The sequence below is a fragment of the Mesoplodon bidens genome (genome assembly GCF_964165515.1).
Source record: "Mesoplodon bidens genome assembly, contig: HAP1_SCAFFOLD_436, whole genome shotgun sequence".
Lineage (NCBI taxonomy): Eukaryota > Metazoa > Chordata > Mammalia > Artiodactyla > Ziphiidae > Mesoplodon > Mesoplodon bidens.
In genome coordinates, this window is record NW_027671396.1 from 19,027 (window position 1) to 26,485 (window position 7,459).

Sequence of the window (7,459 nt, forward strand, 5' to 3'; positions counted from 1 at the left end):
GAGACAAAAGATCTAAATATGGTCTCTTTGCAGAATCTCAAAGGTCAGGCAACAGGCTTCTTTCTGATGGTTTTAAAAAGAGAAGATGAGCTGTGGTTTAAAGGTCCACTTTGGAATTCAAATTCTACCTCAGGTGTAGCCTGAATGCTAGTCTCCACCTTGAGTGAATCACTGAAGGATCATTTCTCAGCACATAGTCAGTGTTTGTTAAATTTTCATATTATTTTATCCCAGTGAATAATATTGCTGAGGGATTTTGAAACTATTAAATTCCGCCAAAGGACTTGATTCTGTAATGATACCAAACCTTGGAAAATAAAGGAAGTAGAGATTGGTGAATCCTTGACAAATTATTAGAGTTGTAACTGATTGTTTCATAAGGAAAGATAGGGAATGGATCACTTAGGAAACTGAATGAATACTTTGAATCTCATCTATTTCTGTTAAAACTACAGGTTAGTTGAGCTCAAAAATTGTAGGTATAAAAATTGTGTTTTTTGGTAATAAAATTTGTTTTAACCCTTCTCTCAATTATGCATTTAAATGTTGACCAATTCACAAGTAACTGTTTACAGTCGATGGATTGGCCAGTGGCTTTGGGATCATTCATTTTATAGTCTGGGATTTCCAGTGTGATCTTTATTTTCCCATTTATACTCTATTTCATACATTTTATTAGCAGTAGTAGTAGAAATAGTAGTAGTAGTATCATTATTATTTAGTTAGAGTAGAAATGTTTCTATAACTTCTTACGATCAGACATATACTAAACAACACACATTTTGAAAGCACTGGTGTTGGAGTAAATTCGATGTTGATGAGACTAGTCACTGCCCTTAAAGGAGCTTGTCTTCTAGTTGGAAAGATGTGACATATACAATAATCTGAGGCATTAAGTAAATACATGGGTCTGAGGGCAGAAGATCCTGAAGGAAGCAAGCTACAAAGAACTCATTTTGAATCCTGGCATTAATATTGGCAGATCTCCTCACACCTTTTTACGACAGTTATAGACAAAGCAAGTAAGACTGGAGAATACACTGCAATGGCCCAACTAAGATTTAACGTCATTTCAGCCTAGGGGATTCTTTCTAGGCTTTGAGTATATGATAATTTAAATGCTACCTAAATAGTAAATTTACTTTAATGCTGACAACGTAGAAAAGATACTTTGCTGCAAAAGTATACACAGTAGTAACAGGTGGATTTTGGAAGAAACTAATATTTTGTCTTATACTGGTAACTACACTATTGCCCCAGACCTAGCAGCAGCCTTTACTCTTTGTTGTTTTCTTCTAAGACTGAAGAGCCTCTTTATTGTTTGTGCTGATTTTTTCCCACCAACAGATCTCAGAGCAATCTGAGTGCACTGGCCAGTTGGGACAAAATTATCATTAGAATTCTTGGCTAGAGAAGAAAGCTCCTAATTTAAGAATGGCTTTTTGCCTTCTGAGAGCTCAGAAGAGCACATTGCAAGCCATCTACATTTATAAAACATGTTTTAGTATGGAAAATTTCAAACATCTACAGAAATAAAGAGAAAGAAGTAGAAACTTTCATCCATTGTTCTCATCAAATGTCCATTTCAGGCCAATAGATTGTCTCTGCACCCTCTCTTACTACTACCACCATCATCCCCAGCAATTTTAAAGCAAATCCCAGATTTCTTTTTCTCAGTGAAAACGTCAGTATCCATATTTCTAAAATGCAAGAACTGCCCTTTTTAAGCTCAACTATGTCATTATCACACATCCACAAATAATAATGATTCCTTAATATCAACAAATAGCCAGTCAGTTCATGTTTCCTTGATTGTCCTCTAAATGTATTTTTATTTTAATAACCATTATTTATTTGATTGCTGATCCAAACACAATTTCTTTTAAAGTATAGGTTTAAAAGAACTCAGTTTGCTCATTTTTCTTGCAAGTATTTGTCCTTGAATTCAAAGCATTCATCCAGTAGGGTTCCCAACTGTCTGGATTATGCTGATTGCATCCCCTTTCTGCTTATATGTTTATCATGCTCCTTTGGTCCATGTATTTACTGTCAGTTGGTAGATAGATCTAGAGCACTGACATAATTCAGGTGTGATTTTTTTGTCAAGTTTACTTCATAGATAATACTGATGAATTCCAAAAGGAACTATAAAGTGTCTGTCTTACTGTGACGTTGCAGCCATTAATGATCAATGTCTAGATCCATTAATTTATTAAGGGTACCAAATGGTGATATTCTACTAACTAGATGATTATTCATTTACTAGCTAGAACATTATTTCATCAACTACTTGGTTGCCCTGAGTTACAGTTTAATTAGGAAAGGAAGAATAAATGTTTCTTTTATTTTATTTACCAGTTTTACAAAAAAAGAAAAAACAAGAGAGAGAAAGGTTGACTCTTCCAAAGATGACTAATGAGGTATTTTCTTGCTTTGTTGTTGTTTTCAGTGAGGTTGTTATAAATATCGATGCAGAGATTGTCCCCTCTTAGGTTCACGGATCCTGTTCAAGTTGGCTCCTGAGTCCTTTCCACACAACCACAGTAGTCTTTGAAGTCTTCCCAGCTCTCTTATATGACAAGAGGTACCAGGAACATCTTGTTCGTTTCTTATGCTGGATTTGAAATCAGCTGTTTCTCCAAGGAGACATTATCCACTGTGTTTATTCAAACTTGTGTTCCTTCTAGTTTAACCTTCTCTCGAGACATGATTTTTTTTAAACAAATTACTTACTGAATTTTTCACCTTTTCAAATCTTGCTATTCTCCAATCACTTCATTTCTGAATTTTTCTAATTTCTTTTATGTTTTTCTTAAAACCAGTTTCTATTCCTTTGAAAATTTCTTTTACTTTTTCCGCAATATCAGGCAATAAATTTCATTTGTTCTGTGGACGTGTCTTTCTGTGACGTTTTCAGGATTTGCTGGAACTTTCTTTTCACCCCTCTTTTTTCTTTTTTTTTCTCACTGATTTTCTACAGGATGTGAATGGAATACTCTTCTGTCGCTCATTTTTAAATGAAATAAGTTTCCACTTTAGGAGGGAAACATAGATCAGAATATAATTTCTAGCTTCAGAACTCCAGGGCTCACTATCTTCTATTATTTTCACAACATAATTTTTTTTATTTATTTATTTTTTGCGGTACGCAGGCTTCTCACTGCTGTGGCCTCTCCCGTTGTGGAGCACAGGCTCCGGATGCGCAGGCTCAGCGGCCATGGTGCACGGACCCAGCCGCTCCGCGGCATGTGGGATCTTCCCAGACCGGGGCACGAACCTGTGTCCCGGCAGGCGGACTCTCAACCACTGCGCCACCAGGGAGGCCCCACAACATAATTTTAAAAAATGACCTTAAAATTTCTAAAATCTTCCTCCTCGGCCCTCCTATGCCCATTTACCCAGGCCTCCTCTTTCCTGTCCTTGTTGAGTATGGGGATTTGTTCTGGAATGGTGCTTTGGTTTGATAGGTGTCAAGGTTTCACAGACCCCAGAACACTTGGCATCCTCAGAACATTTCAAAGTTCTTGCACTCAGCTGCAAAGTGGAGCCTGCAACATTCACTCCCGGTTTCTGCCGCTGTTCTCAGTGAGTTTTTCAATCTCAGTGAGTTCATGAACCATAGTAACCTTTGGCTCTCCTTAAAGAGAGAGAGAGTCCTTCCCTCGTCTTCCTCCCACACACCTTGGGATACACATATGTAGGTCTTTTTCCTGTTGTTGGTTTGTTCCTACCTGGCTGTATGTTGCAGTTAATGTGGACACCTTGTTGTAGATGTTGTCTGTGGGTTTTTGATCTTGCTATCCTAGATGCTTTTCTTTCTTCTTTGTGGGGGTGGGGGGTTGTGTATTTAGGGGAGGGGTGGCATATTCAGGGATAAAAATCTTCTCTGTAGCCACCACCATTTCCCCAGAATCCTCTGCCATTAATATTTAAAACAAAATCATGGGAATCATTATCCGGATCCTTAGGATAATCATTACACTGTATCTGTCTTTTTTCCAGGCTTCAAGCTGCCTGTGGCTCGCCACGTTAGTATACTGACATGACTGGGCAATGCCTAATTTGATGGGCTCTTTCTGTACTACCTTCCTCCTAATCATGACAGTCTTGTACGCTATACATAGTCTTCTTCACTGATAGGGAATTTAGAAAATACAGGAAGCCATGGGTTTAATAGCTGAAAGTGGAATTAATGTGTTCTTTTTCTCAGGTAAAATATCATAAGACTCCTTAGGCCAAAGTTGTAAAATGAAATCGCAACTTTCCTGGAATCATTTTGCAAACGTGAATGCCCACATAAAGTACACTAGGACTTGAATCCAAGGAATAACACATTTTTAGAGCCTCCAAATGTATAAACTTAGTACAATTCTGCATTACTTCTTAAGGCAACTGAAGAAAATAATTTTGTGATCAAATAAATATTGATTTTATTAACAGTTATTTTAAAAGTTTACAAAACTTATAAAAAATGTTAAGGCTCTATCAGCCTCATCAGTTGTTAATTTCTTTTCTAGAATCTTGGATTAAGGAACAGTCGTTTGAGGGGAAACATGGTATAAAATGGGAAGATAATCTAACAGTAAAGATAGTTATATCTCTTCCTGTGTGATGAACTACTCCTAAGCTTGGTGGTTTAAAACAGCAGGCACTTTATCTCCTCACAATTTGTGAATCAGCAGAATGGGCTGGGATCTCCTGGGTGGATCTATCTTGCTTTCACCTGAGGTGACTACTGAGGCTGCCATCATCTGGTTGCTGGACTGGGGCTGGTTGCTTTCACATGTCTGGCCATTGGTGCTGGCTGTGGCCTGTGCCTAGTCTCCACTAGGTTAGCCAGGCTTCCTAACATGTCAGGTTTCCATGAGGACAAGCCCTAAAGCACGAGTGCTCTTCAAGCTTCAGCTCTTGATATGCCATTGGGCCAAAGCAAGTCACGTGACCAAGCCCAGGTCAAGGTGGAACAAAACTACACAGGGTGAGAAAACGGGGGGAGGGGCATTTGCACTGGGGGTCAGTAGTCTAACAAACTGCTGCAATAACTCTATAAAGAAAAACACCCCGGAGGACAACTGGTAAAAAATGAATGTGTGCGGGGTGGGGTGGGGTTTGGCATAGGGGGGCAAAGGCAGTAAACAGAGGCTACCAAAATCTGAAGATTCTGGAATTTTTGGAAAATCCACTGGGATTAAAGGAGTTACACAACCATGTTCTGACACCAGAAGAAAGGTGCCAGTTGAGCATCAGGGAAGTCTAGCGCTCTTCCTCCATCGCATCAATTTTCACGTTTCTTTGACTCAGCATATTTGTAGAATGAATCATGACTTTCTATAAATTTTTAATTCAGTTTTTCAAAGAAATAGTGACCTCGCTTCTATCTGCTGTGCCGCAAAAATGCCGTAGAAAAAAATTCCTTCTGTTAAATCGCTCACTAGGTGAAACTGTATGTGTAACCTAGTACCAAAGAGGTATTAAGAATCGCCACAGCCGAGCCGGCCCTCCGCATCACGCACCCTATAGCAGCCAGTGGGTGAGCCGGGAGTCGAGGAGGTCACCGTGGGAAGGAGGGGCACGGGCAGCGTGGCAGCCTCCTTCCGTCTCCGTGGAGCCACCTCCGGCCTCCGGTACAGGGAGTCGTCTGCAGCAACCAGTGGTGGCCAGCCTTGCAGCGCTGTGTTCTAGGTCAGTAGCTTCCAAGACTCCAGTTGGATTCATTGGAGTAGGCAACGTGGGGAGTCCAGTGGCAAAAGAGCTCATGAAACATGGCTAGCCACTCACCATTGTTGATGTGTTCCCTGATTCATGCAAAGAGCTTCTAGATGCAGATGAACCCTGTAGTGTCTTCTGCAGGGGATGTAGCCGAAAAAGGTGACAGAATTATTACAATGCATCAATGCACTAGAAGCTTATTGTGGAGCAAATGGAATTCAAAAAAAAGTGAAGAAAGACTCACTATTAATAGATTCCAGTACTGTTGATCCTATGGTTTTCGGAGAATTGGCCAAAGAAGTTGAGAAAATGGGAGCGGTTTTCACGGATGCCCCTGTTTCTGGTAGTGTGGGAATGGCTCGATCTGGCCACCTCACACTTAGGATGGGAGGGGTTGAGCTGCTGTGGTGCATGGGCTCCCATGTGGTGCATCGTGGAGCTGTTGGGACTGGCCAGGCTTCGAAGATCTGCAAAAACTTGCTGCTGGCTATTAGTAGGATTGGAACTGCTGAAGCTATGAATCTGGGACTCAGGTTAGGGCTTGACCCAAAACTCTTGGCTAAAATCCTAAATACGAGCTCAGGACAATGTTGGTCAAGTGACACTTATAATCCTGTACCTGGGGTGATGGATGGAGTTCCCTCGGCTAATTACTATCAGGGCGGATTTGGAGCAACACTAATGGCTAAGGATCTGGGATTAGCATGAGACTCTGCTACCAGCACAAAGAGCCCAGTCCTTCTGGGCAGTCAAGCCCATCAGATCTGCAGGGATGTTGTGCGTGAAGGGCTACTCAAAAAAAAAAGACTTCTCATCCGTGGTCCAGTTTTTGCAAGAGGAGGAGACATTCTGAGTTTGCCCTCTGGCTGTGAACACTGAAACATTGAAACCAAACTGTGTCTTGGAGCCCCTTATGGCTCACTCCACAGGAAAATGGGCTTAATCAAAGGTCAGCTGTCTGCTTTTGAGTGTGTAGGTCAGGGGTTCCCAACCCCTTGGCCTTGGACGGGTACCAGTCCACAGCCTCTTAGGAACCGGGCTGCACAGCAGGAGGTGAGTCGCAAGCAAGCCAACTAAGCTTCATCTGCTGCTCCCTATGCCTCACATTACCGCCTGAACCTCACACACCCCGCCCCCCCTCCCTGGAAAAATTTGCTTCCAGGAAACCGGTCCCTGGTTCCAAAAAGTTTAGGCACCTCTGGTCTAGGTCACAGTAGATCCTGGGATTTTTCACCCATTCTAAACTGCTTATTCTTTTTATCTATTTAGCAAACATATCATCTGTAATTTTTTTCTCTGCAAGCCACTGATGGTAACTGCTAGCTAGCTAGCTGATTGGCCTTTTTCAAAAGTTTGATTCCTAAGCATCTTCAGCTAAAACGCTGCCTACTTCACTCAGGATATTATTTACTCCACTTTACAAATAAAACTAAAATTGTTTTCAACAGGATAAAATCTATCCTCGAGGAAAGAAAAGAAATTGGTGTGAGAAAAGATATTAGAGAAAGGGGAAGTATAGTGAGTTACTACCTGTGTCCCTCAGAAAATTTGTCCTGTTAAATAACCCAGTGGTGATATTCTTGCATTGAGATTACTGGTTTATTTTCTAGGAGTTGTTAAAGCAAGAGAACTCCTTGCTGCATGTTATGTAATTTGGACTCTGTTACATTATCTTGTTGTGCCCCTCTTGTAACAACTTCCCATACTCAGCAAACTTGTTTTTTCATATTTTTGCTTCCTTGTCCATTTT

At 40.7% G+C, this 7,459-nt stretch overlaps 1 pseudogene across 1 annotated transcript; it reads left to right on the forward strand.

The window, feature by feature from the left end:
• The first annotated feature begins 2,408 nt into the window (after window positions 1–2,408).
• LOC308611453 (3-hydroxyisobutyrate dehydrogenase, mitochondrial-like) lies at window positions 2,409–6,839 on the forward strand (annotated as a pseudogene). Its single transcript has 2 exons — window positions 2,409–2,420; window positions 5,521–6,839. The product of its transcript is annotated as a 3-hydroxyisobutyrate dehydrogenase, mitochondrial-like (transcript).
• The last annotated feature ends 620 nt before the right edge of the window (window positions 6,840–7,459 follow it).